The sequence below is a fragment of the Pipistrellus kuhlii genome, unplaced genomic scaffold, assembly GCF_014108245.1.
Source record: "Pipistrellus kuhlii isolate mPipKuh1 unplaced genomic scaffold, mPipKuh1.p scaffold_m20_p_1, whole genome shotgun sequence".
In the NCBI taxonomy this organism is placed as follows: Eukaryota; Metazoa; Chordata; class Mammalia; order Chiroptera; family Vespertilionidae; genus Pipistrellus; species Pipistrellus kuhlii.
Genome location: NW_023425404.1, coordinates 22341 through 35806, shown reverse-complemented (window position 1 = coordinate 35806; position 13466 = coordinate 22341). Strand labels below are relative to the sequence as shown.

The 13466-nt window shown below is 56.7% G+C and overlaps 1 protein-coding gene across 2 annotated transcripts in view; it reads right to left on the bottom strand.

Annotated features, from left to right (window-relative positions):
* The window catches only part of GPR68 (G protein-coupled receptor 68), a 29880-nt gene extending 17997 nt beyond the window's left edge, over window positions 1–11883 (bottom strand). Inside the window, exon 1 of one of the 2 annotated variants that reach the window (XM_045572426.1) lies at window positions 11786–11883. The gene's annotated coding sequence lies outside the window, so the exon portion shown is untranslated. Of the gene's footprint in view, window positions 1–3272; window positions 3463–11785 lie in introns of those variants that run through there. The other variant, XM_036427651.2, reaches the window with a different exon arrangement.
* Between the last annotated feature and the right edge of the window lie 1583 nt (window positions 11884–13466).

Below are 13466 nucleotides of genomic sequence, written 5' to 3'. Positions count from 1 at the left end.
GCTGGGGACTGAAGCCTCAGGGGCTCCAGGGAAACAGACACTAGCGAAGGCACCATGTAGGAAGCCTGCGCCCTCCACCCTGCCAGGCCTAGACTGCAGTGTTTCCCAAACTTCGCTCATGATGAGAATCACCTGGTGGAGCTGTTAAACTACAGATTCCTGAATCCCAACTAAGAAGTGCTAACCTAGAATTTTTGGGAACATATAGGTAAGATTGTATAGAGCACTAGATAAGTATACAATTTTATCTATATGCTCCCAAAAATTCTAGTTTAGCACTAGTTAAGTATACAATTTTACCTATATGTTCCCAAAAATCCTAGGTTAGCACTTCTTAGTTGGGATTCAGGAATCTGTAGTTTAACAACTCCACCAGGTGATTCTCGTCATGAGCGAAGTTTGGGAAACACTGGCCTGGAGAACCTGAATCCCGCCCAAACGGGCCGTGGTAAGGCCCCAGGCAGGGACAACTGTACGTCTGCTGGTCTTCTATCGATAGCAAAGAAGACTTAACCTGTTATACCACGGCACCCAGGGGAAAAAAGCAAAAGGGAAGACCAAGTTTTGGTAGATTCCAGATGTTTGGAAACTGATGCTCTTCTCACCCGGAGATGGTCCTAAGGACCCTCCCCTTGAATCTAGGTGGGCTCTGTGGCTACCAGACCGGAAGAATGAAGTCGAGGCCACCCTGTGCCACCTTCTGAGCCCAGGTCAGAAGAGACTGGGAGCTCCCACCTCCTGTCTCTTGGGATGCTGCTCTTAAAACATGGGTGCCCTGATCGGAGGAGACCCTAGTAACTTCTGAGAGAGGCCCACATCTAGAGGAGCCTAGACCCTGGCCAGCAGCCCCAGCGGAGCAGGAGCCACTGGTTTACCTCATGTTGTGTGATCCACAGCCAGGCCATCTCAGCTGGTGTTGCAAGAAGCAGAGAGAAGCCATCCCCGCCAAACCCTGCCCAAATCACAAAAGAGATGAGTACTGCATTTTAACCTTCTACAGTGGGTTTTTGTGCAGTAATAGATGACTGGAACATAAAGACTATTTTTCTCCAAAATCACTTCAGGTCTTATCATGAGCACTGTATTCATTCATAAGGTTGTTTAATTTCGATTTCTGTAAAATATCTGTTTTTATTGATTTTAGAGAAAGAGAGGGAGAGAGAGAGAGACACATGCATGAGAGAGAAGCCTCCTGCAAGCTCCCTATTGGGGATCGAGCAGAAAACTCAGGCATGTGTCCTGACCAGGTATCAACTGGTGACCTTCTGGTACATGGGTCAATGCTCAACCACTGAGCCACACTGGCCGGGCGATTTTCATTTTTATAACAACTTTGTGAGGTGGGTATAATAATCTCCCTCCCCCCCCCACCCCCGAGATACTCAGAGATAAAGTATCTTGTTTGAGATAGAAAGGGTGAAACCAGTTTCCACTCTTAGTTTCCTGTTTGATGAGTCTTCTCTCCACAGAGTGCCCTGTACCCAGAAGGCTGCAGAATAACGGAAACATCAAGAACAGTCACAGCTAACTTTTAGGGGCCACCGCCAGGCTTTTTTATCTGCATGATGTCACAACCATCCTAAGGAGCAGGCTCTGCTATCATGCCCATTTCACAGAAGGTGGCACTGAGGCTGAGCAAGAGGGTAGGCGATGATCTCAAGTTAATATCTCTAACAAGTGGAAGAGCCAAGATTTGGAAACAAGCCATCCAGGTCTGGAACTGAGCTCTCAACAGATGCTCTGGTCCAGTGGTCGGCAAACTCATTAGTCGACAGAGCCAAATATCAACAGCACGACGATTGACATTTCTTTCCAGAGCCACATTTTTAAAACTTAAAACTATATAGGTAGGTACATTGTTATTAACTTAATGAGGGTACTCCTAAGCTGGCCTTTGCTAAAAACTCAAGGGGCCGAAGAGCCGCAGTTTGCTGACCACTGCTCTGGTCCATGTAGTCTTGTGCACTCACATTGCTCCAGCCCTGCTTCCTCCAGGACAGTCAATCCTCCCCATCCCCCCCCCCCCCTGCTCCCTTTTGGAAGCTGCAGGGGGGAGGTCAGGGTTAAGCAAAGCACAACCCTGTCATCTCAGATTTGCATAGTTCAAAGCATTCTCACACCTCTTGTCCTCACAAGCCCTCTGTGCGGTGGCCAAGCTAGTATTTATCTCCATTTACAGAGGCTCAGCCACAGAGGGTGACCTGCCCGGAGCAGAAAGTGAGGCACAGACCTCTGCCTTTACCTCCCCTGCTGCCCTCCATCCCAACCCGAGAGAACCTGTCCTGACAACCAGGGCACCAGAGATGCTTAAAAAACTTCTTGGAGCCAGTGGCCTCTCTGCCCGCCCCTAAGCGCAGAGAGCCTTCCCCAGCCCTTGCACACCGCACCCTGTTCTCAGCTCAGGGGGCCGCCAACCAGAACCCCAGCAGGGCCCCCGCGGCCAATCACAGCCCAGCTTTGTCCTCTCCCCCCCCCCCCAGCCCCCCAGCTGACACTGCCCGTCCGCTAAGCGGGACGCACAGCTTCAGGGGGAAGGACAGGAAATGGGTGTCACCTGCGCCGCGGGCGCTGGGACGGGAAGGGCGGGAGGTAATTACCAGGTGGCCAGGGAGCCAGCCGAGGGGGCGGCTGCCAAACCGGGCAAGGACCGCGGCAGCGACACCCGGCCCAGGAGAGGCGCCGGGACGCGCTGGGCAGACACCGGGCGGCCTTCCCGCTGCCCGCGCCGCGTCTGCTCCTCCCGGGGCCGCCCCTGGCGCCGCCGCCCGGCTCCTGCACGTGCCCCCGCCCCTGCCCCGCACCCGGCCGCCCGCTCACCGCGCAGCACACGTGGGGACCGCGTGCCTGCACCCCTGCCGCGCGCTCCCGGGGGGGGGGGGGGGGGGGCGCAGGGCGGGTTACAGGTGCCTGGATGCCGGGATCCGGCCGGCGGTCGCTCACAGGCGGTTTCCCGGGACTGGTATGCCGGGGATCCCGAGACCCTGGCAAGGGGGAAAGGACTGGCTTTGGGGAGTCCTCTCCGTGCGGCGAGGGGCCAGCCACCCTCCCCCCGCCGCGCAGCAGCCCGCGTCCCCTCCTACTGCGTCCTTGGCGCCTGGCGGGGGTGGCTGGGGCGCTTGGCCGGTCCGTTTCCCGCCAGGCTTTTCTACTCCTTGGACCCATTCCCCGCATCCCCCCGCCCCCGCCCCCTCCTCCAGTTCTGCGCACCCAGCTTTGCCCTTCCACGCCGCGGCTGGGCGCCTGCCTACCCTGAGAATCCCCGGGGTGCAGACCTGTCCTGGAGGTGCACTTCCATCCTGTCCCCGGGGCCGGCTCCGGAGCTGCTGGCGTGAGCTCAGCCGGGCCTGGCTGCAGAAGGCCCGGGGTCCTTCCCCAGCCACATCCAGGACCCTCGGCCAGAAGCTGGGAGGAGTGCACGGAGCAGTCCTTCTGTTCCCTCTCCCTCCGCGCCTCTGCGTCAGCACACCGGTAGCCACTCAGCAAAGGCCCCCTCCTGTTGCTGCTCAGGCTCTCCAGCTCCTCCGGTCTCAGCAGGAGGCAGTTTGCTGCCTCCCAGGGCCTGAGTCAGTGCTGGTGGCAGGGGGACCATGCACAGTACATAGGACCCCTACTGGAGCTGCTGCTAATTCACCCAGGCCCCAGGGTACTCTGCCTCCAAGGCTCACAGACAGGAATAACGAATTCGCAGCTGTGTTTCTGCGTCAGGCACTGTGCCAAGCACTTAAATGCACGAACTCATTGGAGCTTCACCTCTTTGGGAGATGCTATTAATAACCCCGATGTACCCACGGGGGAATGAGACACAGAGAGGTCAAGGAACTTGCCCAAAGTCACACAGGTAATCAGCAAAGGCGCTGAGATTCTAATGGCCATCATCACCACCACCTGCATCCCGTCTCAAGCCGCCCTGAGCTGTACCGCCAGCACCTCCTGCTCTCTCGCCCCGGCAGATCTCAACCTGTGTCCCTCTCCGCCCCAAACACCTCCTGAGCGCCTGGCCCACTTTAAAGAGAGAAAGTCACTTCCCCTGTTGTTTGCCCCAGGCAGTTTGTGCTGAGCCCCCTGGGTGCTCCCTTGACTCTCTTCCCAGCATCCTTTGCACTGCCCACTGGGTCACTGTTCCACAGCCCTCTCTCTCAAGCATGCCTGGTCTTCCTTCCCCCCTAGTACCTGGCTCAGGGCAGGGTGCCCCACTCCTGTCTGCGAAGGGAGTGTCTGGGACCGGGCGCTGCAGGAGTCTGCAGGAGCTGGTGCCGTGGGTTGTCAGGACAGATTCTCGGGGTTAGGATGGAGGGCAGCTGGGGTGCCGCAGGGAGGTAAAAGCAGAAGTCTGTGCCTCACTCTGCTAGCTCCTCGGGGTGGCTCAATGCCCCACACTTTCTGACCGGACCCCTATCCGAGTCTCTGGAAGGAAATGGACAGTGGGCAGGAGGCAGAGGATACCGGGCGGGGGAGGCAGAGGGAGCAAGCAGGCAGGTGGCATTTGCGTTTTCTGCTGGGCACAGGCCGGGCAACCTCCCAGCGGGCTCTGCTCTGCTCTGGGGCTGGATCAGCCTCTTCGGCTGGCCCTCGTTTTGAAATGTCTCTTTCTTGCAAAATCTTCACAAATGTCGTTTTCCAGGTTAACAATCCATGCCACGGAGATGTGCACATGCTTTATAAAAACTGCTAAACTGAAAGCGGTTGTTAAGAGTTTGGCTTTGAGTGTCACGAGTGCCTGAGTTTGAATCCCTCCTCCGCTACCTCCTGGCAGGGTGGCCTGGACACATCCCTCACCCTCTAGACCGGGTTCCTCGGTGAGAAACGGGGACACAGCCTCAAAAGTCGGCTGACTGCCTGAGTTAAAAAAAGCCCTCAGCCCCACACCCAGCACATAGTAGGGTCAACAGATGTTAGCTGCCATTCTGACTGTCCTCTCCCAATACCCTCTTTATCTGTGGCTCTGCCCTTTGCAGTGCTGACTGCCCTCAGCGCTTTCTTCATGGCAACAAGCAGGGTAATTCTCTTCCTCTCGCAGATCAGGAAACGGGTTCAGTGAATGGTCTAAGAGCCACTGAGTTCTGAGCACCTGAGCCAGGACTTGAACGGAGTCCTGGCCGGAAGCTGCTTCCTGCAGAAATCGCGCCCCCTCACCCTGCGCCCCTGGGAAGAGTGGGCGTTGGAAAGCCCAGCGTCATCAGTTGCTAGGTGCAGAATTCTGGCTCTCAGGTTGAGTGCCCGCCCTGGAGACTGTGGATTGCAGAGTGAATCCTGCCAGGGCGGCCACATTACCCAGTCCAGGGGAGGGGGACACTGTGCGCAGTACTCGGTGGCCCTGTCTCCCTGCCTCTCTCACTCCCTTTTTTAAATGTCTTATTGATTTTTAGAAAGAGATGATGGAAGAGGAAGAGAGATAGAAGCATCATTGAGAGACGCCCTCTACTGGGGATAAAGCCTGCAACCCGGGCATATGCCCTGATTGGGAATCGAACCAGCGACCCCCTTGGTTCCTGAGTTGACACCCAACCACCGAGCCACACCTGCTGGGCCCTGCCTCTTTCTTTGTAGCTCAGTCTCTCTTTACAGATGTCCAAAGATACCTAGGACCTTTCACAGTCTAAATATTCTTCAGTTAAAACAAGCACCGTTTTGACGTATGCTTCACTTTGTTCAGAGGCAGAGCCGCACGGCGCCTGCACCAGTTACCTGCAGATGGGAACTGGCCTGTGGGGACAGGCTGGGCGCCTCTGGCTGCGCTTTCCCTGTGAAAATGCGAGATTCGGAGAAGCAAAGAGATTCACTCCACTGCTGTGTTTCTTGGTGTCACGCTGTCCAGTCGTTGGCAGGGGCAGCAACATTTGTTGTTTTGTAAACAAAACCAGGCACTAGCCTGATAAACAGCATGTGGCTCTCTAAGTTAAAGTGGAGCACAAATTGCTTTCCAGAACCTTCCTAGAGAATGGCAAATTATGGCCCAGGCTCACGGAATGCTGATTTGAGACGCTGCTAATAACTGTCTTTCTTACCCACAAAGAGAAATATCACCTCCTACACCAGGCCGGGCTCCAGACCCGCGGTCAGGATTGCTCCCTACGCAGCGCCAGTGGCATTGATGTCATTCCTTCTCTTCCCGTCTCCCATGGGTCTGCAGCCTTGGCATCTGCATTCTCCCAGAGCCGGGCCCGGGGAGGCCCAGGGAAGGTGCTCAGAAACGGCAGTGGATGGCTGGACCTAAGAGGTGGTTGCCCCAGGCCAGAGGGCACTGAGGACTTGATATGGCCCCTTCAGATGGCTCTTCACCCTTCTCCACCCCACTCTAGGCTCACATCACGGGCCCACGGCCATCTGGGCTCTGTAGGGCTTGGCCAACGGGAAGCACTCACTGGGATCAGAGGATGGAGTGGAATGGGGTCTGGGGAGTCTTGATCCACCTGCCAGGTGTCTCCCAGGTGGCTGCCTCCCTTTACTGAAGTCGCCACCTGCTGTCACAGTCCCTCTCCTACACTGCCCTCCCCCTCCTTCCTCCAGGCCTGGGATGGTCACAGCTCCTCGGAGAGGCTGGTCCCAGGGTGCCACACCGTCCTGTGCTGGTTCCTTTGAGCATCGCCCTTGCAAACCATCCCTGTGTTCACCTCCCCTCAGTCTCCCTGCTTGACGGAGCCTATGCTTCCTGCCAAGACCCCCTGCTATAGAAGCGGAGGTACCAGCGCGTCTTCACTGTTCTCTCACACTAATGAAGCAATCTGTGCAGAGGGCTCACAGATGATCCATTAAAAAAAAAAAAAAAAATCACCGACTTTCCAATTCATTCTTCCAATTAGCACAGCTGGCCAGGCTCAGAGGAGATCTCTTTATCCCCCGAACAGCAGCCTGAGTCCCTGCTTCCTCACCGGGCTCCGGAGCCAGCTCCTCTGCCGCCCTCCTGCAGTCTGCCCCTGCTGGCTCCCTGGGAGCTCCCTCGTACCTCACTCCTTCGGGCAGCTCTCCTGCTGAGGAACGTTCGACAGCCACTGCAGGGCCACCCACCTCCCCGGCCAGTCTCGGGCACAGAGAAGTGGTTTTGTCTGAGGACAAGTGCTGGCACCAGCCACCCTGCAGCAGGCTGGGCCTGAGCTGGCTAATCAGATGTCCTGAGTAAGAGGGCATGTCATTTCCCCTCCCATTAGGACGCTGGGAAACAGAAAGCTCTGCGGCTGGCGGAGAGGCAGCTGAAGCCCAGGTGGAGCCCAGGGCATCTCTGGAGAGCTGGGGAACCCATACGGCGTCCCTGGCTGGATGTCAGACTCCTGGAGGAGGCCTTCAGGCGAGGCTTGCTCAGGGTGAGGCAGTTGGGGGAGGGGGGTAGCATCTGGACATCTGGCTTTGAATCCCAGATTCTGCTTTCTGGTTGTTAGAGCTCTGGCAAGTCATGTAGCCTCCCCAAGCCTCGGTTTCTTCTTCTTTAAAATGGGGTTCATAATGAAGGTCAGTGTAAGAGTCTTATCTATATATATAAAAGCCCAGTGACTGGAATGGTGGAATGACCAGAATGACCGGAGCAACTGGTGGCTAGGACGCGCACTGCAGCAGCCAACTGTCCAGATCCGGACCCTGATCGGCACCCTCCTCAGCTGGCCTCCCCCTCACCAATCAGCCCCCAACACCCGATCAGGTGCGGAGCCAGCTAGCCAACTGCCCATGGCCCCTCCCCAACACTGGCCCTATGGGACTCCATCAGGGCGGGCTGGCCAGATCCCACCCGTGCACAAGTTCATGCACGGGTCCTCTAGTATATATAAAAGCCTAATATGTAAAGTGTCCCCATTGGGAGTTCAACCCATGGGGATTTCGGTCACTTGCTATGACGTGCACTGACCACCAGGGGGCGGCGCAAAACGAAGGAAGGCCCCTGCTGGCAGCTGGCAGCCAGGAAAGGGAGGCCCTGGCCTGCAGCTGGCAGCTGCTAAGGACCCTACCCATGCACAAATTTTGTGCACTGGGCTTCTAGTGAAATATAAATGTGCTCTCAAGAAATCAGGCAGACATCTATGCACTGCCTTCCCCCCAGGAGCAGGTGCAAAGGAAGCAGGTCAGGCTGGGAAGATACAAAAGGAGGCTTGGCCGACAGAGGTAGGGTGGGCGGCCAGGCTGGGGCTGTTCAATTGGCTTTGACCAGCCACTGCCTTGGTTTCCCTTGCTTATGGAGAATGGATCGAATCCTGGCGCTTTACACTGACTGCGTGACCTCAGAGAGTTACATGGGAAGCTGAAAAGGCAACGGAATGGATTCTCTCCCCACTTCTGAGCTCCAGGATCGTAAGAGAATACATTTGCTCTGTATTAAGCCACTAAGTTTGTCACAAGGGCAATGGGGAACTCATACAGCCGCCAGGACCCCTCACAGCTGCCTCCTGGAAGGAAGAGCCACGTTGAGTCACTCCCCAGTCGTGACCGAGTCACTGTGGAGTCACCCGTGCTGCTTGCCCTGTGGGGGTGTAGGGACACCCTGGACCATGGAGCCCAATGTTCCCTGGGCACAGGCACTGCCAGAGACGGACTATCCAGGGGCAGGGGAGCTCAGCTGGTTGAAGCTGGACCTTCGGCTGGGTGTTGGAGGGTGGAGGGTGTGGGGTTTGGTCGGGGAGGAGGAGGAGGAGGAAGGAAACACATTGCTGGAGGGGCCCAGTGGGGTCAGTGCCCGGGCTCTGGCCCCGTGGAAGGAACCTGGGCAGTGAACTGAGTGAGACAGACCTGGGTGGTCCTTATGGAGCTGACCCCCTGCCGTGGAAACCAGTATGCCATTGCAATGAAACATGACAAGTGTTACAGCAGAAGTACAGCTTAAGGGGGCACATCAGGGTGGGCTTCCTGGAGGAAGTGGCCCTTCAGGTGATACAAAATAAACTGAAGGCTTGTTCTGTGCCACTTTGAGCTCCGGTGGTCCTTAGCACTCAGCAGGTGCCGACAGATGGGGATTTAGCCACATGGTTTGTTATCCCCTGTCCAGTTCCCTCCGAATCCATCTTATTACACGAAGGAGGACATCTCGCTTGGACACTAGCATGTGCTGAGCGCCAGTTTAATTCTTGCTCATCTCCCCTTGTCACCTAGAGGCAGCTCTGCAGGCAACAGGTGTTAATTAAAATTTAATAACCCTGCTTGGCTTTCTAGCTTAATTACCTCCCTTTGGTGGCAGGGGGTACTGATGTGCCACTTAGGGGAGTGGAACACAATTACCGTTTAAATATAAGTGAACTTGCCCGGGCTGGGTGGCTCAGCAGGTTGGAGCATGCATCATTCTGTATACCATAAAGGCCGCAGGTTCAATTCCCAGTCAGGCCACATGTCTAGGTTGGGGGTTCCATCCCTGGTCGGGGTGCATATGGGAGGCAACTGATGGATGTTTCTCCCTCACATTGATGGGGTCTCTCTCTCTCTCTCCCTCTCTCTCTCTTCCTCCCTCCCTCCTTCCCTCAATAAAAAAATGTACTCAGCCGAAACTGGTTTGGCTCAGTGGATAGAGCGTCGGCCTGCGGACTGAAAGGTCCCGGTTCGATTCCGGTCAAGGGCATGTACCTTGGTTGCAGGCACATCCCCAGTAGGGGGTATGCAGGAGGCGGCTGATCGATGTTTCTCTCTCATCGATGTTTCTAACTGTCTATCCCTCTCCTTTTCTCTCTGTCAAAAAATCAATAATATATATATGGTTTTTTTTTAAATGTCCTCAGGTGAGGATTAGAAAAATGTGTGTTGAACTTAAGTGTAATAGAACCGTGACTCTAAGTGTGGAGGTTCTTCCTCTTGCCCTGGAATTGACCGCGGGGCCCAGTTGTGGGCAAAGAGGCACTGAGTGCCCCTCAGCAACGGGCCTGATCACTCCCTGAGGACGTCCCGGCCTCATCCCCACCCCCAGCTCACACATGGCACCGTGGGGAAGGCGAGTGGGAACTGGGTCAGAGGGCGAGCTGAGCGGCTGTGCAGTCTGAGAGAACCAGGTCAGAGAAGCCGCACAGAGCCGGGGGTGGGGCGCTGTGAGGGGAGAGGGGCTGGTCAGACAGGGGCCAAGTGGGTCTGCTCAGCGTGCCTTCCTGGACAGGAAGAAAAGAAAGCTGGAGAGAGAGAGAGAGAGAGAGAGAGAGAGAGAGAGAGAGAGAGAGAGAGAGAGAGAGAGAGAGAGAGAGAGAGAGGGAGGAACCAGCCTGGAGACAGGGAGGGGCCTGCACACCCTCCGCAGGTCGTACAGGGTTGTGTGGCTACATGAATACGAAGGAGAGGGGTTGAGCACCCCGGAGGGCTGCCTGGTGGAGGCAGGAGGTCGGGGGACACGGAAGAGACAGTGCTGGAGCCACAGCTCCCACATCAGGGAAGCCCTAAGGGAGCTACCCAGCGGGCATCAGGGCCGGGGCAGGCTGGCCAGGGGGAGAAAGGGTCAGCAGAGTGAGGCCCTCAGGGGTGGCAGGTTGCACAGGGGGTCACGTATCCCCGTCTCTGTCCCTTCTCTGCGCCACGTGGGTTATTCTGAGCTAAAGGCAATTGAGACCCTACAGGCTCAGGAGAAACATCTGCCTCCCCCTTAACTACCTAGAAGAATGTGAATTAGGCGCCTTGCCCATAATAGGAGTTATCACCAGAAATAACTTTTTTTTCTTTTTTTTTTTGGTGACCTATCTCCAGGGCAAGGCAAATTCTGAGTTACTGAGCATCTGTTCTTATCATCCCACAACGCCCTTTCCCCACCGAAGCCCCAAGGCACCTCCGCTCATTCTTAACTCAGCACGTCATACGTGCCTCATTTCCCTTCCTGTCTGGGGCCCCTCGCATGTGCGGGATCTCTGACTCTCATGGACCTGGGCTTCCCATGCTCACATATGTAAGTAAATGTGGTTATTCTCTCTTGTGAATCTGTCTCGTGCAGATTTAATTATTAGGTTAATAATTAAATCTAATCAGGCTAAAGAACCTAGGAGAGGGAAGGAAAATGTCTTCCTCCCCCACACGTGTCATAAAACGAAATTTGAATGGCGGTGTTTTTGAAACTCTGATTGAGAAGGGAAAACTAGGGTTACCGCAGCAATTCCGGCACTCTGACAACAGCTATGGTTGGAGGAGGAGGAGGAGGAGGAGGGAGGGTCCATACTGTGGGAGAACCATGGCCCTCCTGAGCCCTTCCAAAGCTCTTGAAGGAGGAGGGCAATCAGGGTGGCCTTCCTGGAAGAGGAGATGTCCCACGGAAACCTGCCAGGGGCCTAGGAGGTACCTCGGGAATGCTCCCCGGGGGGTGGTATGCATGGGGCAGTGGACGAAGAAGGAGCCCTCTGAGCAGTGTAAATGAGGGCTGACGTGGGACAGTTAAAGGAGATAATTCGGGATGAGTACCAGGCCCAGCAACATTCAGTGGATAGCGGTTTGCGTCCCCCCACCATCCCCCTCACCATCTCCCCACCCCCACCTCTGGGCAGGATGGTATTCCCCAGCCCGACTGGTACTCTGAGCCCAGGAGAGCCCCCTGGGTGGGTCCTGTGCCCCACCCCAGGCTCCCTGGGCAGGGCAGCCCCTCTGGCTGGGTGTCTCCCCACAAATGCCACCCACGTGCTGGCAGGTCCCTGGCACGATCCGGCCCTCCCTCCCAGGCCTTCCCTCTGCCCAGCCCTTTATCGCAGACTGAATTTCCACTTTCCAGCTGCAGGTAGTGATGGGGAGCGGGCCTGGCTGAAGGCCCGGGTCCCCTCCGCGCTGCGTCCGCTGCTGTCACACCCCCCACCCCCCACCCCACCCCCGCTGCCTGCCCCTGTCCCGGCCTCAGTCCCAGCTGCCCGGGCGCACTCACCTCTCCCGGGCCCGGTGCAGGAAGCGGGCGGAGGACGGTCCCCCGGCTGAGCCGGGCCGGGCCGGCGGGCGGAGGAGGACAGGCGGCGGGAGGACCGCGTGGGCGTGGTGCCCGCGGCCCCGCCACCCGGAGGCGGCGGAGGGCGGAGGCCGGCGCGCGCCCGCGGGCCTGGGGAGGAGCGTGCGGCTCCGGAGGGCTCCGGAGGGCCATGCTCTCCCACCTGAATGTGCGGAGGGGCCAGACGCTGACTCCTCCCTGGGAACTGGGGTTTCCGGGAGGGGAGACGGGGAGGCAGGTGCTGGGGCTGCCTCTGCAGCGCTCAGACTGCATCGCCGAGCGGCTGCGCGCACCCCACCTCGGTGGGCCGGGCCAGGAAGCTGAGCTTGGGAAGGGAATGCCATTCCTGAGCCCCGCCGGGCGCCCCCTCCCCGTCTCCGCCTCCTCCCCCTCCCCCTCCCGCTCCCCATGTGTCAGCCCCGCCAGGACCCTCTCGGCCTCCCTCCCGGGCAAACATGGTAATGATGTGCTACTAAGTCCTCACTTTCCATAACCAAAAGTCAACAAATGTCTGAAAGTCATTTACCACCGTGGCTGGCAAGGGCCAGTACTTACAGCATCAGAGAGCACACAGAGGGGCTGTGGGTTCATCTCACAGTCAAGAGGGCACTAGTTGGGTTCCTGTTGTCCACTCTGCCCTGCTTTGCAGATGCGGAGGTGATGGGTTCCCAGGCCCCTCTTTCTGCTCTACCCCCTGGCAGATGTCAGGGAAGGATGGCAGGAGAGAGAGAGAGAGAGAGAGAGAGAGAGAGAGAGAGAGAGAGAGAGAGAGAGAGAGAGAGAGAGAGAGAGAGAGAGAGAGAGAGAGAGAGAGAAAGCCTGGGCTGTTTCCAGCCTCCGTGCCAGCCCAGGTGGCCTCTATGGCCGCCCTGGGGAGGTCACTGCGCCTACACTTCCCAGCACGGACCAGGAGGCCAGCTCTGCCAAGCCCCGGGCCCAGCTGCTCTGCTGTGGACATGCACCTTCTTCCGTGGCCACGTCTTCTTGTGGTCCCTTCCCTTCCCTTCCCTTCCAGCCCAGCCCTCCCCGTGCTGTGCTGGACTGGTCTGTGCTGGTTGTGAAAGCCCATCCGTGTTTCCAGGGAGTTCGAAAGCCAGGTGTTAACACGGCCATCATTAAAAATTAACTTACGTCAACCGTCAACCTGCGATTAAATAATTTATATCAAAAACAAAGGCCATGAATACTCAAAACCTGCCACTTGTAGTGACTGTGCCATCACCCGTGCTCTTGGGGTTATCTGGACCTACTGTGTCTGCGTGGAGTGACATGAGGTTGCATTTCACATCTGCACATCTCTGCCCGTCTCCTGGTGAGGGACGTCACGCTGGAGCTTGGAATTGCTTGTGGTGAAAACATTTACACCATAGAAACTGACAAATGTTACCAAGCCAGGGCTTGGTTTATTTTCTTCAGGGTCTACTGTTCTCTAGACTTCAGAAAGTGATGGAGAAAATGTTAAAGGTGACTATTAAACTTAGAAGTGTGCCTTGGGTGAATATTTTAAAAAATATATTTTTATTAATTTCAGAGAGGAAGGGAGGAGAGAGAGTTAGAAACATCAACGATGAGAATCACTGATCTGCCGCCGCCTAGCTGCTCCCCACTGAGCCTGCAACCTGGG